The 27,287-nt window shown below is 42.8% G+C and overlaps 1 long non-coding RNA gene across 1 annotated transcript; it reads right to left on the bottom strand.

The window, feature by feature from the left end:
* Nucleotides 1-5,049: 5,049 nt before the first annotated feature.
* On the bottom strand, nucleotides 5,050-26,666 carry LOC135445020 (uncharacterized). Its single transcript, XR_010439426.1, has 3 exons — nucleotides 26,526-26,666; nucleotides 19,718-19,796; nucleotides 5,050-6,714 (listed from the first exon to the last, which is right to left on the bottom strand). It is a non-coding gene; the product is annotated as an uncharacterized LOC135445020 (long non-coding RNA).
* Between the last annotated feature and the right edge of the window lie 621 nt (nucleotides 26,667-27,287).

Raw genomic sequence — 27,287 nt, 5'->3', positions numbered from 1 at the left:
AGGACTTTCTATCAGTCTTGGATGGCAAAATGTGTGATTGTGCTACAGAACCAACCCTCCCTTGCACGGGGTATTTCCAGGTGCTAAGTGTTGTGGGATGCTCTATGCCTGGCCAAGCTGCCATTCTCTATAGACACAAAATGAGATGCCCTCATGGGTCAAGAGGAGCTATACCCTCAAAAGAAGAGGTGCTGACTGGAGTCTCCAGTCTGAAATTACCTGTGAAGTTTAATTTACCACCCTGTTGTATTTATCTCCGTTACATGATCCAAAAATAAAATGTCAGTGCCTGCAATCACCTGAGAAAGACCAGAAAGACTGCGACCAAGGACTACACAAAGGAGTGAACTTGGGGGGGAAAAAACCCAACAAAATAAAGAACCCATATCATTTGAGGTTAAGAGTTTCAGGGTTTTTAATCAAAATGTATGAAAAGCTACTATACCAGTGTGTAGTAGGGATCTAAACCTCTGGCCAGACTGATGTGTCCAGGACCACAAAGGGCTATTGAAATCAAAGGGGTTCAGGCTGACAGAAAAGGTCTGCCCAGAGGGATCCCATTTAGAGATTAAGACCTTCTATTTTAAGCTCCCATCTCTCAGGAGAAAACTCTTTTTATTGAGGATGATAATGACTAACAGTCGTGTTTAGACCATGTTTTAGCATAGGAGGTCATGTTCACTGTTTCACCTGGACTTCTTTTTCTGGAGTATTTTTCTCTCAGTTCCTGGCACAGTGGAGGTGAGAGGCAACTTAAATTTTATTCTACACTGTAATATTACAAGACTTAACAAAATCCTCTTATCTTTACTCTTTCTGCCAGCACAATTTGGACAACTATGACAGCTTTGATTGACCCCCTACTACACATTCCTTCCCTACACAGCCCCTACACAACATTCCTTCAGGTTTCATGTTGTTTCTCCTCCACATTTAATTTAGCACAGACTCCTCTGGCTCTGCTGAGGCAGCCAGGGAGAGGCACTGTGCTCCAGCAGATGCAGGACCAGCTCCCAGAAGAAGCTGTGCCGAAAAACCAATGCCCCCAAGACAACAAACTGCTGGTAGCTTGGGGCCTGTTTTTAGTCTTTCTGATTTCAGACTCTTTGAAACACCCCAGGCCTCCAGCTCTCTTACCTAGAGTAAGCCATTTTCATGTTTCTGCATTGAGTTCTCAACAGGGTGTTGCATTGATCTATGAAAAGGCAGTAACAAAGACATCATCTCAAGCATTTAGTGTGCTGGAGCATGGAGCATAGCTATTATCTGTCCTCCAGCTCACACTGAAGCAGCACCATCCTGGAATAAACATATCTTTGCTTTTTTACTTAAAAAAAAGGGGGAACAATATTAAATGTGTCATTATTTTCTGCTAAAAGCAGAAATAAGAGCATCTGGACAATTACATCCAGTATTTATTCCAAAGATTTCACCAACGTCTAATGAGGAGTGCTGGACTGAGGGGATGTTTCAAAGAGGAAAGTGCTATCCCTAGGAGGATGATGCCTTTCTGTACAAGTGCAGCAAATTTTTTTGGCTCAGAAGTTCAAAAGCAGCTAAGGATCTTTGACGTTTGATTTCTGGAATGCTCAGTGGGAAACAGGTTAAAGGGCTTTGCTCCTTAGAGACTGGGTGATAAAATACATGTAAAAATACAGCTCCTCTACAACGTCTCTCCCTCTGCACTGCATAAAGCAGCTCCTGCCCCTCCAAAAGCTTGGCCCTTGTGTCTCACACAACAACCCCAAATTCCCAGCCACACCACAGCTGCACCCCTGCCCACACACCTAAACCATGGGGTTGGTATTCATGCCTGCAGACCAGTGCTGGGCACCTTGGGGCTCTGCAGAAGGGAGCCCTGCCCTCCCAGCACACACACACAGCAGACCTGCCCGTCCCAGCTGCATCTGCCTAATCCCTCTGGAGGCCAAACAAGCTGGTTAGAACTTTCCTACAATTTTCCACAAAGCCTCCCAGAAGCTGTAATTCACCCTATAAACCCAGTATAATAGAGGAGATCTCTAGCTGCAGGCAGCAGGTTGAGGCACATAAATCCTGCCCCTGCAACACACACAGTAAATGAATCCATCAGGAAGCAGGCTGTGGAAAGTCAGGGGATATCACCCATAAAAAATCTGAGACAGCAGCAGAAAACCGATGGACCAATTACAAAAAGTGAAGAAAGAATAACTTCACGGCACTTCAAAGTGTGCTTCAGTTCATTTCAAGGAGAGAAATCTGAAAAAACAGAAGGGAAGAAAAAAACCACCCCCAAAAAAGCCTAAATGATTCACCCCTCTCCACTAAATAGTTTAGTGATTTAAATAAAGCTCTATAACCCATTACTGAAACTATTATTTCCCTGCAAAGTTGCATCGTGAGACAGGCCTAAAAGCCATCTGCTTGATTTTCCCTTCAGATCATTTATCAAAAGACATTTTTAATGTTTTAGCCTAACTAGTAAAGACTTTTGAGTTTCAGCCAATCGGCGAACCCAGCTGAGTGATAAGGTGTCTGCGCTGTGCATAATCCTTCCTTGTGCAAAGAAAAAAAGCTTTTAAAGTTAATAGCAGCTGAAAATAGAGGAAGGAAATGAAAGTTTGGGAATTAAACCCTGGGGGCATCCCTACCTCTCTACCTACAGAGGAGGCAAGGGCTGGATAACGATCATCTTATTGCCGTCAACATATGTACGCCGAGGTCCGTCCCCGACAGGCTCTGCAAATCAGGCAGAACCCATTCCTCCTGTTTAATCCTTCCACAGAAGTACACAGGCACGCTTTATACGCCTTCTGTTCCAGTCAAAGACATAATTAAATTGAAGTAGCACACAGAATATCTGGTAAATAATTCCTGGCTATCCATTACTCTGGAGAAGCGGATGGAGGGAAAGCTTTGGCTAACACAATTTTGTATTTTGCAGCCCACAGAGGTCCAGGTTGCTGGACATTACACTTGGGTGCTGTTTAACCATCTGACAAGCACCAGTACTTTCTTTCAATCCAGTGAAATGGACCCCCAAATGATTAAAGTCAGCACACCAGGGCACCATAATGTGAATCAAGGAAGGATTAACATGTAGCAATTTTCCATTGCTTTCCATAGGAGCCTCTCAAAGCAAATACATAAACGTTTAATTAAGCCTTGCAGGGCCCACACGAAGTAAATAGGTATAATTAAACCAGTGCAAGGCTTCATTACTTAACTCAGATGCAAAGGGCACAGCAAAATATTTTCTCCTGCAGATTGAACGGGGTGCAACTCCTCCACTGATGAGCATCCTTCCCCAGCCAAAATTAAAGTGGCGTGAGGAATGTGAGGAGTGACACCTCTCACCATTCATGCTGTCCAAAGACCATGCCTCTCCACATCCTAGCTCAGCACACAACAGCAACCACATGGTCAGCAGCCAGCAGAAAGAGCCAGTCATTTCACATCAGCATCAAAAGTCCCACCAGCTGCTTCCCTAGGATCACAAGTGAAACACCTGTGACCAGCCTAACACTGCACATTCATCAACTAAATTGAAAGAAAGGTGCATCAGCCAGATAAAAAGTCACTTCACTGTAGCTAATCACATTTCACGCTCAAATAGGGCCTTAAATCCCAAGCAGTTCTGAAGAATTCAGCAAAACTCACAAATCACACAGTGAGCCAAAGTGACAGGGTTTGTGACTTGGCGAAGCAGGAGTGAGCCCAGGAGACCCAGAAGAGTTTATGCCAAGTTTGTGTACATTTATATAGGTACAGGTGCATGCACAGACATGGACAGCTGTGCTTTAGCAAGACACTGCAAGATGCAGCCACAGTTTATGACAGAAAGGGGAGAAAAAGCCCACACAAAACCTCCATCCCCATCCAGACATTTAGAGACACAGTGCAAGAAGGAATCTGGCCACCATGAATGACTCTCTGCTGCTCCTCAGAGCAGGCACTCATACATCAGCTTCCTCTGCCACCAATGCTCTTGAAGAACCAGTTCCATACAACTATTCAGTTCCCACCTTGGAAAAAGCTGAAGTATTTTTTTAATCCACCTTTTCTTGAGTGTCTGGGAAATACTGGCAAAAACTGCCCTGTGATATTCTTTTTTAGCTTGTGATTACTAGACTTCTCCCTGTGCAGAGACTCACTAAGGTCTCAAACCTCTGAGACAGTTCAGCCATCCAAGGACTTTGCACCATGACTTCTTTTATCTGGCTGATTGCCACTTAACATCAGTGCTGGAGACTGTGGAGATTGTGGAGGCTGTGTCACATTAAGTTAAAGAAAAAAGATAAATCGTCGTTTGAAGCTGTAATTTCAGCCTTTAAGGATGCCCTTCAGTATCCTTGCAGCATTGCAGGGATCCTGGTGTTCAAGGAAGATATTCCACTCCCTCTGACCTGGCAGTTAATTAATCTTTGAAGAAATGTAACCCCTCACACACTGAGGAAGAGCCAAGAGTTGATGAGGACAAGACTTTGAAACCAGGGTCCTCCTGCTGGGTGAGGAAATGCAAATTATTCCCAGGTGATAGGTATAGGAATGAGGCACAGGTTTTATATGATACCTGAGTCAAGGTAATACTTTTTTAATATTGGACAAAATATAAGCCATTTATTTCATTCATCACTCACCTTTAGAGAGAGGGAGATTTGTGCCTGTTCAGTTCAAAAGAAACAAAAGAATATAGTTTGATAAGAGTATGTGCAGCCCCATCACAGCAAGTCTTGCAGTCATTTTTTGTATGTTGAATGAAATATCGGCCTTTTATTAAGCCTATTACATTTCTTAATTTGTTTTAGACTGTGTTCACTTCCTTGTTATTGTTTTAAATTCACAAGGGATAATTTTAAACTAATCTTCTCATCTTTTGCAGAAAACCCTCATCAATAAGCACTGAAAGGATGATTAAAATATCACTCCATGTAGAACAAACTAAGTCAAAATTACTGTGGGGAGTAAATTACCCTAACAGAGATGTAATGCCAATGCCTTAATTTTATGAAAGATTTATTATTGGAAAGGAAAAAGAAAATGTATCCTCAGTGCTGTAAGCAGGTCTTTGTCAAAACAGCTTTTTTAAACAGATAAATAGCATGGTTTGGTTTAATACTTCTTCATCCACACTGAAAGAAAAACTCAAGTGGAGAAAAATGATAACAGCCTTATCAGTGTCCCAGGGATGCAATGTCCACCTGAATTTGTCTCTCCAGGCTGCAGGGATGTGGTTGTACCAGCTCACTTCATGCTTTTACCTCACATCGAGCTCTGTGCCATCTCTGGAGCTGATGTCTCTGCCCAGGAGTGTCCCCATCCCTGCAACCAGCCCAGACCCTCCAGGGCTCAGTCCCACCTGTCCAGCGGGAGCTGCAGCTCCCAGCTCATTGCCCTCGCCCGTGTTCCTTCCCTGGCAGGAGCCAGAACTGCCCCTGTCCAGGGCTGGCTTGCACATCACGCTTCTCACATTACTTTAACACTGGTTGAAAAGAGAGAGCAATGTGGTCCTAAAATATCCTGGCACCAAGGCTCCAAAGCTGAGCAGTTCCTGGGCTCACCTTCCATTATCACCCTTGCACTGTGGTTTTGCTCCAGCTACAAGCAACAGCCTGTAAATCTTGGATTTTTTCCTTTTTTGTTTCTTTTTTGTTGTTGTTCTTGCCTTTCTTTTCAAGCATCTTTTCATTCCCTCCCAACAAATGTTCCTTTATTCTCTTGAAACCTTTCCAGGGTTGCCTGCCTAGTTATTGACCTTTGATTTATATGGAATCAGATTTACTCAGCTACTATGATTGTCAAACTAATTTTTGGAACTTTCTATACTAACTTATAATCCTTAAGGATATTTTTATTTCTTTAATCCATATATGACTATTTGAATTCTACAGCTATAACAGCATTTTGTTCTCAGGTAAATTCCTTAAGGATATCCCCTCATATTTTCACATTTCTTCCTGGTTCTAACTAGGTGACAAAAATTATGACCACATTGAGCAGCCCTTTACTGATACAAAATAATGCACCTTTAAGTTTAGGTCTACAGACTCTTCAAAATAAATTTTTATACCCATGAAGATCTGATGCATTCTTCTTTATTGTGCTGCACTTAAAACATATTTATGACAAGAAAAAGTCAAATGACCAATATATTTCCAAATCCTGCCAGCCTCTGTGTTTTTAAACTGATCAAATGCTAATTTAGCCATCAAAGTAATTTTCAGCAGACTTTTCTTTTGCTGTTATAGAGTTGAACTGATTTCTCTGATGGACAGCTGATAAACATCCAGGGCTAGACTGACTCAAACACTGGCAAATATATGTCATAGCAAATTATTCTAGAAGATAAAAGCAAAAGGTAGGGCTGCCAAAAATTAAATTATTTTCTTTTGTCTAAATTTTCAGTCAAAACTGAATAAGTTAGTCAGTTATTCTGATGCAGTTTCTTGGTGGTCAGCAGTGACTATAGTGCTGCAGAAGCAGAACAGATGCTCAGATCCTGCCTCCAACCAAAACACTGGACAAAAAGAGCAGCACCTATATGAAGTACAGAGAGGCAAGCAGACCAGCTCTGCAGCACAGAGGAAATTCCCAGGAGAACCAGTAAAGGAATCATGGTGCCCAGTGTTTGTCTCAGTGCTGGGCTCGCTCCTGCTCTTCACCTCTTGTTCCACATGGATGTCCCTTGCCTTGGAACCTTCCTGCTTTTGACACATTGAATTTTCCCATTCTCCTCTGTGAAAAGAGACATATAATTCATTTATTTATTCAACCTCTGCTGCTTCTGCTGCAAAATTACCCTTTCCATTTTGCAGAATGCCTGTTGCCTCATTCACTTCTTATTCTTTATCCACTTGAAATCCCTTTTATTTATTTTTACTTCTTGACCAATTTTCATTTTGCCTTCTATCTTTCCTACTCTTATGGCTCCTTTAACACTTCCCAGTTTATCCTGTCATTTTTTCAGACCACCTCTAAGTTCAATCTTTCACAATTCACCTGTCCTTTGCTGCCCCTCTTCCCACTCGAAAGTCACAGTTATCTGCGTTATTTTGCTTTCACAGTTCTCATGGCAGCACAATGGCAAAACTCCTATTGATTTCAGTGGAAATGGGGCTCTTGGAGTATTTATGGCTTTGCACAACACACATAAGCCCTGGGCAGGGGGAGACAATGTAATTAAGCAATCGGGGACGACAGCCTGCGCTGCGCTGTCGATTAATGGCTGTGCAGCGTGTGTAATAAACGTGAGCCTCTGGCACACCTGAGGTGAGCATTAATCAGCCCTGCGGTCCAACCTGAGAACTCTGATCATTATGAAATGGGTAGTTAAAACATTAAAATGCCCTTTTTTAAGTGATAGAAGTCATTAATCAGAGCAGAGATCTACTCCCGTGTCCATGACTCCATCAGGCTGCAGTGACTTTCCACCACTTTTCCTCTTTATGCTGCATACAGAAAGGTGGGACACAAGAAAAAAGACAAATGTACAAGCTGCTTGCCCACCTCACCTGAGAAGAGGTCTGTCTGAGCCCATGGAGGGCTCCCTTGTCCCATTATATCCCCTTGAGGCCGACAGAAGCTCCTGCCTTATGCCACCATTCAAAGACAACGTGGTCGTGTCACAGCCTCGAGGGGCTCTGGTCACACTGGGTCACTCAGAGAGGGGCACTGAGTGTGACCACACTGCAGCTCAGGCACTGCCTGCACTCTTGTTGGAACAGGAGAGAACTGAGAGCTACTTTCAGAGGCAATCACCATGGCTCCTAAATCCATTAAGCTGGGAATCACAGCCCTGCTGAAACTGAGCCTGGTTTGCCCTAAGGGTTATGTGAGCCACCTCATGCCCCTTGGAAAACCCAGCACTGCAGGCCTCTGCTGACATCCCACTCACTCTTCCCCCACATAGCTCGGGGCTCACCTGTAGCCTCTGGTGCTTTCCTGGCCATATTCACAATTTAATATCATTTTCCTGTAGCCTTATCCTCCCAGGTGCCTTTGGATGGGCAGAGCTCCCACTGCCTGCACATTCTGCTGTGGCCATCTGCAAAGGTGGTGAGGAGGAGGAGGAGGGAATCCAATCATGGCTAATGGTGAGCCTGCAGGTGTATACCTGCCAAAATACCCTCTGCTCTGTGCTGCACTCTCTAACACTTTAGGACAAACCTTCTCCCACCTTCCTTCCATCTCCTACCAGAAAAGCTGCGCTCAGATGGTGAGAGGCTGAAACCCACACCCCCACACTGGGGGATGAGCTGTTCTCACTGGTGCCCCAGATAATTCTGCTTTAAGCTATCAGACCTCCTCCTGTGATTCAGCTTTTGAGTAGCAAACAAGGTAAAAAAGAAGCAGGCAAGAGCAGAAACATCAGAAACAAGTAGAGAAGCAAATCTCATTCAACAGACTGAAGTTTTCTGTTGTCCAGTGCTTTTCCCCAGCACAGAGAGCAATGCAGAAGACACAGTCCTCCAAATTCCACACTTCACTAAATAGTTTCTTTCTCTCCATTCACATTGGGAAGGGCAGCTCGATGCTGTGTTTGTTTTCCAATTTAAGGCCCACGCCAACATGTTCCAAAAGTGTTGGCATTTTCATTTTGTTCAGCTTAATGGAGGGTGACTCAAACCTTAAGCTGTTTGATTTTGGAAAGCAAATCAAATATACAGTGCAGCAGAGGGTGAGGAATGCTACAGCTCTGTACCAGAGACATATTTAAAAGCAAATTTCTCTGTTTCCCTTCCAGAAAAACTCAAATCCCTGTTCAGTTCTGTTACATCCATACATTTCCCTTCTGAAGGGACCTACCACAGACATCCAATAGCTTTACATGCCTGCCATTTCTCTTTTTCTTTTCTTTTTTTTTTACCTTTGTGAATCACTGACACTTCCTTCCAACTCCCTCAAAGCCAAACTGGCACAAGTCTCTCTGTCCTTTCTACAGGTAAGCACAGCCAGAATGGCCACAGAGCGCAGCAAGAGGCCTGAGCTCTCATGTACATGGAGGGATGCAAAAAGAGCACAAAACATCACTTGGCCCCTGAGGCTTTCTGCACACATAGCAGGGTTTCTACAAGCTGGTTTATCCAACTCCATTGGTGTCTTTTCTGCCCTGTTATATCATGCAGGTGAATAGGTAAATTGCAGAGTGTGATGATTTTTCTTTTTGGTAGCAATTGGCTTTGCAGATCTGCAGCACAATTAACCAGGCTGGATCCTAGCAGAGATTTTGCAGTATATAATTTTTTCCCCCATCTGCAAACTGCAGTGTTCTGGGGAAGTAGCGGAACATCAGAAACAAGCACCAGACATTTTGTAACCAGACCAAAGCTCTCTACTTTCATCAGGAGGAGAAATATTCTAGAAGAAGAGTATGTGCCACAATTCTTGGCTGTGAGGGTGGTGAGGCATTGGAACAGGTTGCCCAGAGAAGCTGTGGATGCCCCTGGAGCTATATAAAGTCAGGCTGGATGAGGCTTTGAGCACTAGACCACTTGGTTTAGTGGAAGGTTTCCCTGCCCATGGCAGAGGGCTTGGAATTAGATGATATTTAAGGTCCTTTCCAACCCAAACCATTCTGGGATTCTATGAATCAGGAGCAGGAATCTAAGTATTTGCTTCTCAGAGCTGAATTCATCAATACAGAAGAGAATACAACAGTGTGTTTCATACAAAATAAAACCAGAAACAGCAGGTTTTGGAGGCTCAGCAGAACTTTTGAATTTCCAGCTGGCAGCTCTGCAGCTGTGCATGAGGGGCAAAACTTGCCCCAGTGCTCATGGGCAGTACAACATCCAAACCTTCCCCAGGGACTTTGCTCTGGCACAAAGGGAGCTGCACATCCAGGCACAGCCACAGGCTGAATTCAAATCACCAGAGGCCTGTCATTTAAATGGCAACATGGGAGCAAATAAAGGCTGAAGCAAGTGACCAGCCAGAATTAGATCTGGGAGGATTAAAGGAGAAGCCCTACTGAAGAAGACAATTTCTGAATGTCTCTTTGTTCAGCCTTTACCCATCCAATCTGAAATACTCAAGCCTATTTCAAAGCATTCAATTTTGGTTTTATTAAAAAAAAATAAAGCATAAATGAATCACTCTTTTGGCTGTGACAGTCAGCTCTCCAACTAGTAAGAAAATTTCAGAAGTTTTTGTAGTAAATAGCTTCCAGCAGAGAATGATTAACATGAAGATTGATTGTGTGATTTGCTGTTGTATATGGTAAACGTTTTCTGCAACTAAATAAGAAGAGCACGATCCTACCCTGTGGGAGGGCTGGCTTTAACAGCTCAGAACATCCCAGGGAAAAATAGGTGCTCTCAAAAAACTGTAAAAGAAGTACTAAATGGTGTTTTCTCTTTGCACCACGGAAGGTCAGGATGACCTGGCACTGTTGTGGTAACATTTTTAACTTGGGGGATGATAATTACAGGTACATTTCCACCTCCAGTGCTGAGAGAAAATACTACACTGGTATTAATCACACCTTCAACACCAAGCTGTTGTGTGTGTGGCCCCAGCAGACCTGTGGCAGTGGTGAAGGCAGCTCTTACCTGAGCTCTCAGCCTCCTACAGCTGGGTTGTGCTTCCACATTCACCAGAGCCACAAAAGGTGCTTATATTATAATATTAATAAAACAGCAGATATCCTCAAATGCACAATGAGCTCTTAACAATGCCCCAGATCCTATTCCCTCACCTCTTTTCACCAAAATGATAAAAAGCCTGCCTTCTACCTACCAAATACACAACTAGACACCCCCATGATGTGTCTGCTCAGCCTGTTTTCTGTAATGAAAATTTATTCTAGAGAAAAGGCTCCCACACTGTCACTCAGAACAAATATGCAAAATTAATAGCATATTTCAAGATCTTTGCAGGCACAATCCCATTTTCTGTGATGGAAAGAGCCTATTTTGGAGAAAAGCAAGCAATGCACTTGCCCGGGGCCCCAGGAAAATGTGCAAACCCTCCAGAGTATCCTTGAGAGAAGAAAAAGACCCATCTGTCTCAGGTCTCCATTTCTCACAGTGCACAAATAGCACTTGCAGAAGCAGCCTTGAATCATCAGAGCTGCTTTACTGCATCACTCACTGCAGCACTGCTGAGGAGAGAAGTGGGGCAAGGCAGAGCCTCCATAACAGAGCACCTACTGAGCAGGGAAAAAAGTCTTGGCAAAAGAGTCCTTTCATTTCTCCTCCATCTCTGTCACATTCAAAAGAGAAGGGAAGGGGGGTGCTCAGGCTTGTGAGAGGAGCTGGGATGTGGGCAGATGCTGGAATTTAAGACAGTTGTTTGGCAGCAGGTAGCTTTTTATAAAATGCTCCATGGCTCAGTCTCATCTGAGGCTTTGCAAGCAGAGGAGAGACTCAAGAACACTTCAGTCATTACTTTGGATTCCCAGACTTTCAGACAGCTGCACATGCTCAAAAATGCTACAAAAATGTTATAATCAGTGCTGCAGAGAACCTATGGGGGTACTAAGGATGATTTCCCTGTCTGGTGTTTCATTTCACTTACCCCTCTATAGCAGGTAGTATCTATACACTAACATTATTCTCCTTTCTGCTTTAATTTGGGCTTGGAGCTGCCTTAAACTGATTTTATGCTTACTTAAGAAGCTGTATTACTTCCAGCAAGAGATGGCTTTTACTGAGAGCATTTCCCCCAGTGACTTTTTAATCTTCCTACCCTTGACCTTTCAGTTCAAAATATTAAACAAATCACAAGCTATTACTTGTATTTATTACGCCATTAAAAGCCAAACCCACCTTTTCCCAAAAGCTATGTAGGAAAAGGGGAACCCAAAGCAAGAAGGTCTAGATAATTATAGCACTAAAGACCAAACACATGTGAATTATTCTTGTGACATTTTCCATTCTTGTTGCCATCTTCATAATGAAAATGAGGTGCCAGAAGCTTCATTCCCCATATCCAAACTTTATGTGATTTCAGTTATGTGCTACATTACTTTGAGGTTTTTCAATATTTGGAAGCTGGGCCAGCTAGCCATTCTCCTAAATTTCTGACTACAGACTTAACAACCCGTGGAAAGGAATACATTTTAAGACCCAAGTTCTCAGCCTATATAAATGCACAGATATGGAAAACCTTATGCCACAGCTCTTCTGTGCACTGTGCCCACTAAAAGGCAGCACACAGAGAAATGCAACAGGTCAAAGATCAGGAAAAAATTTTTAGTGAAACAGAAATTTTCAGGGAAAAAGCAAGCAAGCAAACAAACAAATAAAAGCCATAAAAACCGTACACAAACTTTGAGAAGCAAGAGGTTTAAGAACAGCTGCAAGTCCTGGCAGTGTTGATGGTATTTCAGATGAAGTAGCTATTACAGAACAGGACAGTTTACAGCAATAGATATCTCAGTGGCTTCCTTCTCTCTTTTCCAGTAACTACATTGCAGACAAGATTCCATTAATTTACTTTGCAATCATATTTTTTTAAGTTCAAGTGGAGAATCTGAAAGGGCATCATATATCCGTGTATTATGACAAATTCTTCCATGTCCAACACTGCCAAAAAGCAGCATTTATTCACCTGCTTCTGCGCTCAACCCAGCTCTTCTATGAGGAGCTGCAGCACATTAACTTGACATGCTGAATTTTGAGCTGCTGTCCAAAAAGGCAAAAAGCTCATATCTGTGAGGAAGGGGGAGATGTTCAGGTGCAAGCCAATATTTATTAAAGAGCATGACTTCCAAGTGCAGAATCAAAGAAGGTGGGAATAAAAAGGAAATGTGAGGGAGGATTTTACTACTATTTTAATTTCCACCACAGACTTTCTCAGAGCTCCTGCAACAGCCCAAGGTGACAAAGAGCAGGTGCCTGGGTGTTTCACTCTTCCCTGCCACAGGAAGGTCAGCTTGTGTCCTGCTGAGGCTTATGCTACAGCAAGACAGTGGGAGGCATGGTTCTCAGCCCAGAGAAAACATTTATGAGGTTTGGTGTTATTGCTTGTGTTTATTACTGCCTGTGCCACCACAAAGGCATTAACAGACAAGGAAAGGGCTGGAATGCTCACAGGCAGGGAGCTTCCAAGTGGCACTTTCACCCAATCCCTGAGTGTCTGCAACTCATTCCTCTCAGCAGACCTCTTCACACTTGGAGGTTACCAAGTTTTACAGCCAGCCCCCTGTAACAACAAGATGAGGATGAGGGTGATGACCATTTTGCCCCTAAAGCAGCAAACTCGATGTGGACTTTCACACCACTCAGCTGAGCCACACATTACACTGCTGCCTTGGTCTCTGCTAACAATCATGAAGAGATATCAGACATTTCCTAAGAATCAGGTTACAAAAATGTAGCTGAGAGACATGCAAGGACATAAAAATTCCAATGAGATAAAAGCATCCCTGTTTACATAGCAATTCTGCTTCATTAGACTCAATGTTGCTTCATTATATTCAATGCCATTTAGTTTTGATGTTCATTTCAAGGCTGCTTGTTTATACTGAGGCAGAGAGGGAGAAACACTAAAAACCCAGGGCTGAATGCAATGTAGAAATGGATTTTAATATGCAATAAAATGTATATATCATGTTCTAGTTAAGATAGCATCACTATTTGCTTACATATGTTTCTGTACAAATGATAGCCTAAAAATTAAGTTTGCCTTCAGTAAATCCCATAAGCAGAGAAACTCTTGTCTGAAGCAGCTCAGAAACTATTCAGAACAGAGATAGTTTTTCACCTGTTGATGAATATTTTCTGCTAGATGATATCCACTCCTATTCAGGGCTTCAAAGAAACTTCTTTTTTCTCAGGGATGAATTTCACTTATTAGTATTGATGCCTACGTCCATCTGGAGTCTTTTGCCAATGGCAAAAATCCAAGGGACATGGGCTGGTACCTTTGAGGCAGAACAGACTCCTTGCCACACTGTAAAATTGCCTACTTTCTTAAAATGCTTTTTATCAAATTTCTTATATGCAGCAGCTCAAACCCACTAAGGGCTTAATTTTTCATTTTATTGTATGCTATTTTGCACATCTTGCTATAGGGTTTCCCTGAAAGTGCATAAACTCATCTTAATTGCTCCCAGTGCTGACTCCCATTTAATTAAATGGTAGTACTCCAGCAAGATTTATTACACAGAAACTGAGACTTTTTTAAAGCTGTAACAGAACATATAATAGATGTGTCACATTTTAAAAGCCTAATTAAATCTATTGTTTCTCTATGTCCTCAGCATGTCTCTCTCAAGTGTAAGATATAATTTTAAATGGCTGAGATGTTTATTTCCATGATCATTTGAGCTGGATCCACATTTTGGGTGGGTGCTTCTGGCAAAGGGGATGGAACAGGCAGTGAGGGTGTGTGGTGTGGGCACTGAATGTAATTCGGGCAAGTGAAAGGAGTGAGAAGCAGAGGACTTGTTCTGCCTTTTGTGGGTTTAATCTGATGTCCCTGCACGGGGAAGGGGTAGTGAGACAGGCTTCGGGAGGCAGGTGGAAAGCCAGTCCCATTCCCTCCCAATGCACACAGCTTTCTGGCCTTCTCCACCCCCAAACTGAGCCTGAGCCCTGCAGAGATGAGCAGGGGAGAGCTGGACCAGCAGAGAACCTTCCCACCTCAGCACAGACCCTTTCCAAGCCAAACAAACCCATCACTCGTGGGAACAGGGTCTGGGCTTCACCTGCCTGCCCCAGGGAACAGAGGAGGCTCTGACCCCAGCCAGGAGGACACAGAAGGGTGCAGCACCCACTGTCAGCATGGCAGCAGAATGCTTTCCTACAGGGATTCTCCCCACGACAGGCTGTTCTGCACTGCCCCATCCTCAGGGATGTGCCTCATAAATAAATCATTTGTCTGGAGCTGCCTGGGATGGCAGCTTTGCATGAGCTTCCCCCTCCCAGCTCGGGGGCTCTGGAGTTTGGTTTCTTTAAGCACCTCACGTGCCAGCTCTCAGGTGGTAAAAGGAAAAAAATTACAGTGATTATTAGGACAGAGCCAGGCAGGATTTTTTGCAAAGCACCCAGCATTAAGGAGACTCTGGTCCCAAAATGGAAGCTCGCAGCACTTGCAGGGTAATTCGGCTACAGACTGCCTTTCTAAGAGAAATTCCCCCTTATCTGTGATCTGGGAACAGGAGGGATGTGCAGCTTTTCAGAGACAAGCTGAGCTGCAGCTGAGGGAGGATTTGAGGCCAAACTGGGCTGTCCCAGCAGTGTTTGAGCAGCAGAACAGGACCCAGGGCTCACTCAGAGCTGCTCCTGCTGTGGTCAGAGCCATTGCACCCCATCCCTTCTGCACAGTTAACACAGCCTCAGCTCATTTTAAAGGCAATCAAATCCAGCCAGTCCCTAAAAAGGAGAATAATAACAGGCACCAAGGGAGGCAAATTCCCTTAGAGATCATTGGAGATTATCTTAAGAGAAGAAAATTCAGTGCAAGCTCAACATAAGATGTAATAATTCCTGAGAAACACCCTTTTATGGAGAATCAGAAGCACAGTGGTTATTTAGTCTTTGGCATCTCTAACCTCTTATAGTGAAGAATACATTGTAATTATTTAGTCTTAAATAAGTAATCACTTTTTTCCTTCTTTAATATTCTGAAAATAATTTTATTACTTGAGGTTCATTAACTGTTTCCAGCAGAATAACCAGCTTTATTTAATTAGCTGGATGAAGCTTTTTAGTTACTTATTTTCTTTCCATCACTGATTAAACATTAGTTTCAGAAGATTAGCAGCCATTTTCTTCCAGTCAGTATGCTCTCTAGTTTATAATCTTTCCATGGGAGAAAAAAAATTTGCAGTAAATCAAACTGAAATGCTGTGCTAACTTAGAAAAGACACCAGTGAGAAATAAGGTTTGCTGAACTCTTTCATCTGCTATCCAAACCTAAGCAGTGGAAATGGTAAAATGTTCAAAAGCAAAATGAATACCACTTGTAAGGGACCAGATTTTCCTGCTACACCTTTATTACTGAGCAAGAGCTGTGCTCTGGTTATCCTCAAAGGGACACCAGCACAACATAAGCATAAACCTGATTTAATACATGAATTCCACTCACCTAGATTTGACACCAAAGCACATCACTTCACAGATTGAAATACGAACTGCTGCTCTCCCAATCCAATTCCAGCACATTATGGGCATCAAACATTCAGGATTTATTCTTTTCCTTAAATCTGACTTTAGGCAATTCCTACAGCAGTCAGTTCTACATGTTTTCTGTAGAAGTGGGGAGCCAAAAATGCCTTTGCATGCTTCGGCTGACCAAAAAGGACAAAACAAGCGTGCACGTGTGAGACCTTTTTGGCAAAGTGAAACTCCTTGTATGCTACCCTGGAAGGAAAGGGGCGTGGAGGGGAGGGGAATGGTAAAAGTAAGGAAGAAAATTTCTTGGAAACAGACATTGTCTGTGTCTTTACAAAAGCACCAGCGAGGCAGCAAACAGCCGTGCCATCCTCCAGCCTGCCAAGTGCAGGGAGAGAGGGTTTGGTTTCAGGCTGTGGTCCTTGGACAGGACCCTGGGCCCCTGGGAATCCAGCACAGGCTCAGCAGGTGAGGAATGTTTTTATCAACTATTTACATTCCTGTCTAAAGGGCCAGTCACTGCAGAAATCATCACCTTCTCTATCTAAACTCCACAGTGACAAAGATCTGGACCACCAAAGACAAATGATCATGGCATGGCAACATAACCTCTACTGCATTAAGAGAATCAACAGCTTTGTAGAAATAAGATCCAACCATATCACCTGCCTACTACTGCCTTATCTTTATCAAATTTTATCAAACAGAACCTCCACATCTACAAAGCCTACAAATACAAGCATGGAATTTTATATCCCTCCTTTCAGCAGGGAAAGAAATACAGTCCCAGCTTGCTTAGCCAGTTAATTTTCGTGCCCTGCACAAATTGTGTTTGTCTGCAGCAGCAAAGGCAGAGCTCTCCCACTGTCCCTGCAGCACAGTCCCTTGGAAGCAAGCACAGCCAAGCAAATGCATGACTGCAGACTCCAGAGAGATGCACTGCTTTGATGGATTTCAGGGAGTGGGTGTTAGCAGGGGGTTAAGGATTGGGGTATGGACCTTTAGTGAGGGCATAAATCCATTTCATCATCAATAACACACATTTGAAATGAAAATGCAACTTGTTTTAACTGAAAATTACAAATTTCTATAGATTTTCATATTTAATTATTAGTCACTGTTACCTTCCTTGTGCTCAAGGCCTTTTGTTCTTTTTTTTTTGCAAGTACCATACAAACACAGACCTAAACTCTCAGATCTCTTTACAGAGTCAAAGATCTGACTGCATTTGCCATCCCAAAACAACTTTACTGCAAACTGCAGCTTCAGGAGGAATTCAGCCTAAATATTCCTGCATGGCATGAGCACAGGATGTCCACTCCTGCAGCAGAGGCAATGGTGCACTACAAATGACTGACAGGAAGAGTTTGGGAAGAGACTTCTGTTTATTTGCAGAGTCAATACCCAGCCCACCAACAGTCAGAATTCAGATACCTTTTAACACCTCTTGCAACCAGCAGAGTTGTTTGCATGATCTTTTTGAGCATTATATATATATATAATTTTATATATACATTATATATATTACATATACAATATATATGCATATATAAATATATACTATATATACATATTATATATATATACATATTATATATATATACATACATATTATATATATATATGTGCACATTTTTCACAGTGGGTAAAATCTGCCCAGAACTCAACAAAACATGCCCATCTATTGTCTGGGTGTTGCAGAAGAAAGATGAAAGTTAGATAGAGAGAGGGTTTGCTTTCTTTTCAGGCAAGGGATGGAGGTCATGAAGCCAAAAAAATATTTCAGCCTCTCATTTCCTCCATGCATAAGCAGTTTTTAAGTAAGAGAAAGTCTCTTTACAAAAAAAAGGATTTGATATCTGCTTGTACACAGGACTTCGATAACTGATAGTAGGTGGCAAGTCAGTTGCCATATTCCCAGAGCAAGATTGATGTTGGAGGATCTCAAATTTAACAAAGTAAACTTTACCCTTTAACCATAGTACAACTTGGCTGACTATTAAAATTTCCTGCAAGGACAATGGTATTGGGGTAATTTAATTCTTTATTAGTAAAATTCTTCAGAGCAAAATAGTAAAACCAGAAATTCTTCAGGATTAAAGGACAGAAATATTTTCCTTTTTTTTTCCTCTAAACCTTATTATGTTAAGCATGTTATTCCATTTCCCCATCCCTCAAAATCTGGCTTGCAACAAAACTGGAGGATGAAGCCAAGAGCTCTGGAACAGCCACAGCCCTGATTTCAGACACCAACTTCATTGACTCCAGCAAGTCACTCTGGGCCACCACAATAAATTTACACCAAGATTAAGTTCACTGCTGCAGTTTAGCCAGTCTGTAAGGAGAGCTCCTCATTAAGCAAAGTTACTCCTATTTAAGGAGGAAAACCAAGATCTTGATCCAGCATTAACTGGCAAAGCTTTACTAACTGTAGCTCTACAGACTTGCAAAAATTTCAGACTTGTGGCTTTGACAGCCATTTCACAGATGCTCCTTCCCTCCAGCTCTGAGCCTCTCTGCTGGCTCTGTCCTGCTTTTCTGTACTTTGCTGGCACCTCACAGCTCTGAAAACTATCACTGGCTCTAAATTTTCTAGTCCATGCTCACAGCAAGCAAGTGTGGTTGTTGTTGTTGTTGCTCCTTTTCGATTTAGTGTTGTCATATTGATTGACTAAATGGCAAATCTTTCAATAGCTGATCTGTTTTTCACCTCATCATCTACAAAATAAGCATCTGATGCCCAAGGTCACAGACAGAAATTGGGAGAGCAGGAAAAAAGCAACCCTTACAAGCCAAACAATAGGAAGCAAAATTAAAAATCCTGACATTTACTCTTTTTCATGGTGGACAGGTTTGCATGAAAGCTACATGTGATTTTTAACTGCTTGGGACCATCAAAACAGACACTTCTCGGTCTGTAGACGGGTGGCAGGTTTTGGCAGCACAAAAAGTCATTACAAGAAGTTCCCCTTCACTGTCCACCCAAACACAACCACCCACTGGGGACAGGTCATCTGGAAATTTATAAAATAGCTCACCACCAGTTTTCATCTTCTCTTTTAAATAATCGATAAAAATTGTTTTCCAACAATTTGCACCCTGCAAGAGGATTTCATTGCATCTTGATAATTTAGGATTTTCTTTCCCTGCTGTCTGCAGTTAAGGCCTTTTTTTTATCTGTTCCATCTGTGAAGTGCAATGAATTTCTGATAGACTTTATAGTGACTGTCCTTACAGTTTAAATCTTCCCAGAGAACTTGTTTACCTGTGCTTACTAACCAGGCTGTGGCGCACTAAATCATTTAAATGGACTTACAATTTGGTTGTAAAACATCAAGGGATGCTGACCAAGAACACTATTACATTATAAGCAGAAAAGTTGTGTTATAAACATTGTTCTCATGCATTATACACAGTGCAAGGTTAGATATTTTATGCAGTAAAGGAGGCAATTCAGGCAATTTTTCCTAATAACATTATCAGTGTACAGAACTATCCTGAATATGACAACATCCTGAACCTCACAATGGGTCTGATTCTGCCCTGAATTAAGTGGTTTTCACTACAATTCCTTTCAAATTTTGCTGTAACGAGAAAATCTGGGCACACCTTGTGAGCTACATACAAGTGTGCACACATGGGTTATATTGCAGAAGCATTTGGACAATATTACAAACCTGAAACCTTTCCATGGAACAAGATTACCACACATGGTACCCCTCCAGGGCTCCCTGGACACAGAGAAGCTGGTGGGACCTGTGAATGAAATCCATATTATTGCATTACAGCAGGACCTAGAACATCCAGCCAGAGGCCAGGGTGTGATCGTGGCAGCTTCTTTAAAATCATGACATGAAAGCCCTGAAGTTAATGGCACAAAGGAGGAGTGTCACCATTATTTGGTGGAGAAGAAGGATTCAGCTGACAGACTCCAAGATGACCATGCAGAAGCTTCTGGCAGAGCCACACAATGTGCCCACACAATCTGGGTCACCTGCCCTCACACCAGGACACATCTCCCTGTCCTTATTCACCTCTGAGTCACTCTTCACTTACATAAAATTCCACAGCAAACACAAGCATCAGTTCCCAAAACATCCCATGAATGCACTCACATCACCCAGGAGGACAGAGCTGTCATCTCTAAAAGGTGATTTAGGAGCAAGGAGTGGATCTGTATGATGTCAATGTAACCAAAGCCCTGTTACAGAGATGACAGATCTGCACAACATTACTGTTCAGCCTAGAAAACTCATGCTTATGCTGTTTAACTACTGACAGCTGGGGATCCTGGAGAATTTTGTGGAATTAGGGATGATATCCTGTTGGGAAGGCCCCCTGAGATATCAGAATGAGTGGCAGCACACTGTGATACTGTGCAGGAAGGGTTTCTCAGCTTAGTTAAATTTAGCTTTTTTTCTTGTGGCTATCAAGACTCCACCAGCCATAACAGAGATAGGATTAGAAGCCACAGGCATTGCAAAACTTCATCTTGATGAGTCAAAATGATCTGAACCAAAATCTAGTGGTATGAAGGAAGGAGAGCAAAATAGAAAAGAAAACAAAAAATTCATACCACACACATCTTCAGACACTGGGAAGGAGAGAGTCACAGAGGGATGAGACCCAGCCATGGAAGTGAAAAGAGACATGATGAGGAGATGCAATGGGACATGGAACAGGTCATTTTGCACTTTCCATCTGCTTCTCTGCTGCCAACAACCACCATGTGTGCATCATCATGTGCTTGTTGTTGCCCTTCTGCTGCAAGTTCTCACAGCACCTTCAAAACTAAAATGGTCATAAGACCATTAGTTTTACTTTGGACTTTAAATTTAGGTAAAGCTTACTACAGACTTCCCAGTGAAGTGGGTGAAAAAAGTTCACGTGATCCTTCACACTGAGGAGTGTGAAAGTTCACATGATCCTTCACAGTGACTCCAGCATTGGCCACAACAGTCAACCGGCCCAAACTGGCAAATTTATCAGACCCAGAAGAGGATATTTGCCATCCCTCAATGTTGTCTTTGATCTTTATAAGCTCTGTGGGCACTCCATCCTGAGAGAGAATCTGAGAGAACTCAAACAGAAGAGCAGCTCTTCTTCTTGCTGAGCAAAAGTTGATTTGATTTCTACTTCTTCCACCTAATTCATAGACAAAGCATAAGAGTGTGGTAATGTGGGGTCAAAGGATGATTCTCTGGGTCAAATTCTGCTCACAGCTGTATGAAAACAAATTTGTACATCCATTTAACTGGTATTTACATTAGTGTAACCAAGTGAAGAAATTGTCTAGTCACCTCTGATCTGACTCACACTAGGAAAATTCAAAGCACAGAGAAAACTCGTATTTAAATAGCCAACTTTATGCAAAGGGACCAGTAACCTCTGCATCCTTACAAGTCAGCAGTGCCACCTCTTAGCACAACCACCACTTCATTTTTAAGAATGCCCTTCCATGCTTTGTCCAATAGACACCTTATCTTAAGGGGGATTTTCCTATACATCCCTGAAAGCCTCTACATTGTCCTCCTTGCTAAAATTTCCTACAAAACTGGCAGAACTAAGGGGGGAAAAAAAAAATCACAGCTGCAACGAAGCTTCTGGCAAGCCAAGGTCCCTGGTGTCCGTGCACACAAAGCATCTCCTCCAGCCATCAGCTCCTGCCCACACCTCCCTGCACTCCCCAGGATCTGTTTGTACAGCACTCGGGTACGCCAGGTCCGTGGCCCACACTGAGTGTTCCCGGGCACAAGTGTAACACAGACCACAAAGAAATCATTATCAAATCACAGGGAAGCTAAAAAGAAGCAGCTTTTCACCCACTTCCAGCAGACAAGAGCTGTCTTAACTTCTGCTTGTACAATTAACACTCCTTCATTTCACTTTATCATCATGGGGCATTTTCCTATTTGAAATTGTTTATTAACCTGAACCAATTTTTTTACTATGTATTTACATTTAATCATCCAGCAAGCCTGATTATCTTGAGTACTAATAATAATCAACACATTACTAACATCACTTTAGTTTTAAGCCTTATGACTAAACATTGCAAATTAATTCCAAGTTAATCAGTTTCATTAGCTATGCAAATATGTCTTCAGCTTAAAGCATTAAATCAGATTTAATTTGCTAAGACAATATTCACTGGGAGTTTATGCAATCCATTCTTGCTTTCCATTAATTAAGGCACATTACACTGTGGGGTCTCTATGCATAAAAAAAAATATCTGAAAATACAAAACTGTAAAACTTGTGCCTTAATTTGCAACTTTTGTATTATGACAAGTTCTGAAAACAAATGGAAAAAAATCAAGTCAAGGAGACCAAAAAATCCCCACTTCCTCATAGCAGAAAATAGAATGGATTTAGATGCATTTAAACTTATATATATCATAAATGTTTTCTCAAGATCATTGTGTTGGGTTTTTTTTACTGCAAGAGAAGTAACATGACCTCACAGCATACAGGAGTGATCTCACTTCTGCCTTAACTCCAAAGTATTTCAGTGGAAGGCATGAAGAAAATTCACTGAGGATGCTGAGGTGCAGAATGAATCCCTACAGAAAATGCAGATGTACAGACACGGGAGAGCTTGTGAGCAACTAGCACTGGAGACAAACAGAGTTGGTTGGCCATTTAAATTCATTTGGGCAAGTTTCCTTTGCATCAGTGGATGCTTCTCCTGTGCAGAAACACAAATATCAGATGTCTTTAAGTCGGGATTTAAGGAAATTATTAGAGATATCTAATGTAGATATTAGAGGTATCTAATCTAACATTAGGAACACAAGTTCTTAATATAACAAACAATCAGGGAAGTTGAGGATATGAGAGCCAGATGAATCAATGGGCTACTCTGGAGTCTTGAAAGGGCTGCAGCAGACCCAGGAGGGGATGTGCTCCTTGTTGCATCACATCTGAGCCTGCAGGAGCAGAGCTGAGAACCCAAAGTTCACACAGAAATCACTATTTACCCCTGAAAAATAATGAAGGGCCAAGGACTATAATATAACTTGAACTCCCCATGTGCCATTGATGAGAGGGTTGCCTGCCAGATGTCTCAGCTCTTAACATTCAGAGACGCTGGCCTGTGAAGAGGAATGCTTGAAGGACTAGAAAGTGCTAGATATAAAAGCACAATGTAAAACTTTGCTGTTGTTTTCCCATCTACTTAGGTATTTATGATGTTGGATTTATCCCAACAGCATTGTGGAAATAGTAGCTCCACACTGGGAAGTCCTGTTTTCAGAAACACCTGGATGTTCCAGCTATGGAAATGGAATCCCTACTCAGTCTTGTGAGTGCTGATTTGAATGGCAGCAGGTGACAGGGAATGGTGCAAGCTCTTGGTAGTTATTTGCATTTGACATCACATCTCCATGTTTCTGCCCTGTGCATTTCTCACTCTTTGCAATGTTAAACATAACTAAAGGCAGGCCTCAAGCCACACTGAGTAAGGACATTTGTGTACAGCTTTAGTGTTAATGCGCAAAGAAAGAGCAGGGGTAATTAAGGATTGAACTTTGAGCTAATTTTCATTTGGATGGACTATAAGTGTTATGGGATTTCAAAAGATTTTTCCATTTCAGATACATCTTGGCCTGATACCAAGTGCTTTGATTTCAGAGACAATAAGCTGTGCCTCTTATCCCTCAGTCAGACCATGACTGGATGCACAAGGAGTTCCACACTCCAGACATCCCACAGACCTGGCCACCCTGCCCTCTGCAGTGACCCACACTAACAGAGCCCTTCCATGAAAGGGTCCCCAGGGAAATGGATCAGGTTGGGTCTGCCTGATACGAGAGGTGGCAGAGGGATCTTCCCTTTGCAATTTTGGTATGTGGGACAAGTCAAATAACGCCACATTTGAACCCCCTGTGCTGGTGCAGCTCTCCCATGACATCCCAAGCCAGGGGCAGAGGGGACAGGAGAGCCTCAGACTCATCTTTGTTTCCCAAACAGCTTGTGCTTTTCTTCTGGAACACAGTTTCTGAATCAAGACCGAGCCTTTCCAAACCAGTGAAAACTTCCTGCTGTTCTTTTCCATTCTGCAAGCCATTTCTCACAAGCCATCTGCCTCGACTTTGGCACAAGGACAATCTGGTTAGATCTGGGTTGGCACCAAGCTGGTTCATTAAACCAGTGCACTCCCAAAAAATCTGTCTGCCCAAAAAGGCAGCTTCCTGGGCCACCCATAATTCAGTTTTCTTTTGCACACCTAAATCGCATCAGTTATTATATAGAAGTAAAGTCACATCTAAAGACTGATGTACAACTACACCCTGGGATAATTTCCAACCTGTCACATCTGCATGAACTTGGAGTAATTGAACTTAGATAAATGGACTGGGTTAGAAAAGTTGGGTTTCACTGCTTCATCTACAGAGATGGAGAATGGGATGTACACCTGCCTCCCATGGCAGCTTCAGCAAGTATTTACCCCTTCAGAAGACCTTTTCAGGACAAGAGGATCTATGGGTACCTTCACCATTTATCCCCTTAAACTCAGTGGGATTGATGCAGATAACTAACTTCAATCCTATGAATTTGCTCAATTTGCTTTTAATGAGATTGCTCATACCCATGCAATTTCAATAACTGAAAGGCATCCTGACATCAGAGACTAATAAAAAAAAGCAAATAACTCTTTGCTGTTACTAGTTCACTCTCCACACATACTCACATATTAAAAAATAATATAATTAAAAATCCCTCATCTGCTTTAGTTTTTATTTATCACAAATTAAAATGTTTGCTTTATTTTCCATTCTGACCCTCTTACCCCCCTTAGCAGAATACAAATTTGTACAAAGGTTTCATGGACACACAAAGAGCATTGAAGCTCCCTCCATATTTTAGGATTTGGTAACCAATTAAATATTTATGTAATAAAGGTCAAAACAAAAAGACTCTTTTTTTAAAAAGAGAATATTTGCTTATCTTTTTTAAGTTTCTGAGCTGCTCATCTAAACAAGACACACATCAAAAAGTAATGAGGAAAGGTGTGAAAAGGGACTATCTTGACCTCAACATTTTTCACAACCAAGAGATGTGCTTAACAAATTTCCTCCATGGAGCTGCAGCAATTATAGATGAGCTCACAAGAAGTGCACCCTGTTCCCATTTATTTGACCCCAAAGCAGCTGAAGTGGAGGCTTAAAGCAACTGGCATCCCCCACTGATACAACCTGGCCCCATTCTCAGCAGCTACACCAAGGAGTGCAGCAAAGAAAGATCAGGATCCTGGGGCTGGCCTGCCCTAGGGAAAGGCACATAGCACACTGAGAAAAAAGAGAAAAAGGAAAGTAGGGGCAGATCCATGAAACATCTTTCTGATATTCATCCCACCCATATTCTTCTGCTTCATTTTATCTGGAAAACGCTCTCCTCTGGCAGCCATGCACACAATCCCACACTTACTCTGAGCCAAAAGGAACGAGGTGGAGCCAGGAGAGTTTAGCCAAAGGGTGCTTGCTGTTTGATCTGGGCATGCAGCAACAGCTGGCTGCCTAAGGCAGAGCTTTTTCCAGCTCCCCTTCACACCCAAGCTTCATCTGTGCTCGGGGGAGCCAGCAAGAGGCACAACAGGGCAGCACCAAACCCAGAGCTGGCCACACCTTGGGCTTCTTGGGCTGGTGTGGGGATGCAGGAGAGTGTGAACAGAGCAAACTGAAATAAGTAGGAAAGGATGCTGTGGGGGAGCTGGAAATAGGGAGGAAAAATCAAGTGCCCTATGTGTGTCAGTGTAGCAGTGCCTGCTAGCCAGGGAGTGAACATACAGGGAGAGCTCCACAGGCCTCAAGGACCTGCTCCTCTGGGAACATCAGGCTGCCAGGGCCAGGGCAGGAGTGGTGGCACTGGAGAGAGCTGAAGTGTGCCAAGGCTGGCTGGCCCTAGTGCCTCTGGGGGAAGCAGGAAGCTCAGAGGAGGCCAAGGGATGGTATCTGAAGCACATCAGGGAACACACAGCTGAGGGGTTATACATGGGGCAACAGAGCTCAAGAAGGGCAGTGGGACATCCCAAATGGACATATAGACGTAGATAATTACTCCAAATCCAAACAGGTAAGTGATCAGAAGCACTGCACTAAGATGTCAACTGTGGCCCTTCCCCACGTCATTGGGCTCTGGTGATGGGAGCCACCATCTGAGGATTCCATTTTAGTCTCGTTTGTCTGGTATTCAAAAAAGACTGACCCTGGTGAGCCTGACAAAACACTTCCTTTCATTCACACTAGGCTAAGCTAAGTGGGAGAGCCAGAGTGTGTCCTGAGGAGAAAACAAGTGGAGAAGTGTTCCAGAGGTAGCTGGTAGAGCACACATCTCAGAAGGACATTAGCAATAACAGAGGAGCACAACAAAGCCACAGCACCAAAGATCTCTCAGCTAATCTGAATCAGAAATTGTAGAGGAAAAAAGAGAAAAGCAAGCTAAAATTATAGCAAACTGTAAAATATAACAGAAACCATCTCTTACCTTCCTTTACTCCAGGCAGCAGCTTGCAGGTGCTCAAGCCCCAACAAGAACTGCTGGAAGGTGGGAGGCACAAATCCAAGCTGCCGTTGAGCAGGAAAGGCACCAAACCCAGACTCCCTTCCCTTTACAGGCAGCAGCATTTCTTCCCTTTGTGGAAGCTCTTTAAAAGCCAAGGATGTGTTTGCAAGGATTTCCTCCTCCCAAATGACAGGTGTGGTGCTTTGCAGCTCTGCATCCTGAATGGATGCAGGTGTTTTCCTCCAGGAGCCCAGCTCCAGGCTGAGCTGGGCTCCATGCCCATGCCTCTGCCCAGAGCTCCCTGGTTTACCCTGGATGGCTCTTTCTACAGTTTGCATGGCTTGGGATCACTTTTTAGGAGGGGTCTCACTCCTTCCATGAGCTTTACAAGAAGCTTACAGACCACACCATGGAGGTGGGTGCTGCTGCTGCAGTGGTTGGATAGGCAATAGGTAGGCAGAGAATTTTGGTGTCAGCCCCAGGTTTTCAACCTCAGGTGATACTATAGACCTCTACAAAATCACAACCCAGCTAAGCCCAGGTAGGAAATGAAAGAGCTGGGGTCATCATCTCCTGGGGCTGTTCCCAAGCATTGCACTGACTCCTTATCCACACCAGTGAAACATTGCTGAAGAGAAAAAGAAATAAATTAACAAAAAGGGGCATATGAGGCTAACCACAAGTGCCTATCATTTAGATCTTGATTCCAATCTCACTTCATGTTGGTGTAAATCCAAATGCCTT

Source organism: Zonotrichia leucophrys, chromosome 3 (genome assembly GCF_028769735.1).
Source record: "Zonotrichia leucophrys gambelii isolate GWCS_2022_RI chromosome 3, RI_Zleu_2.0, whole genome shotgun sequence".
NCBI classification, from domain to species: Eukaryota; Metazoa; Chordata; class Aves; order Passeriformes; family Passerellidae; genus Zonotrichia; species Zonotrichia leucophrys.
This window is presented reverse-complemented; position numbering and strand designations above follow the sequence as displayed.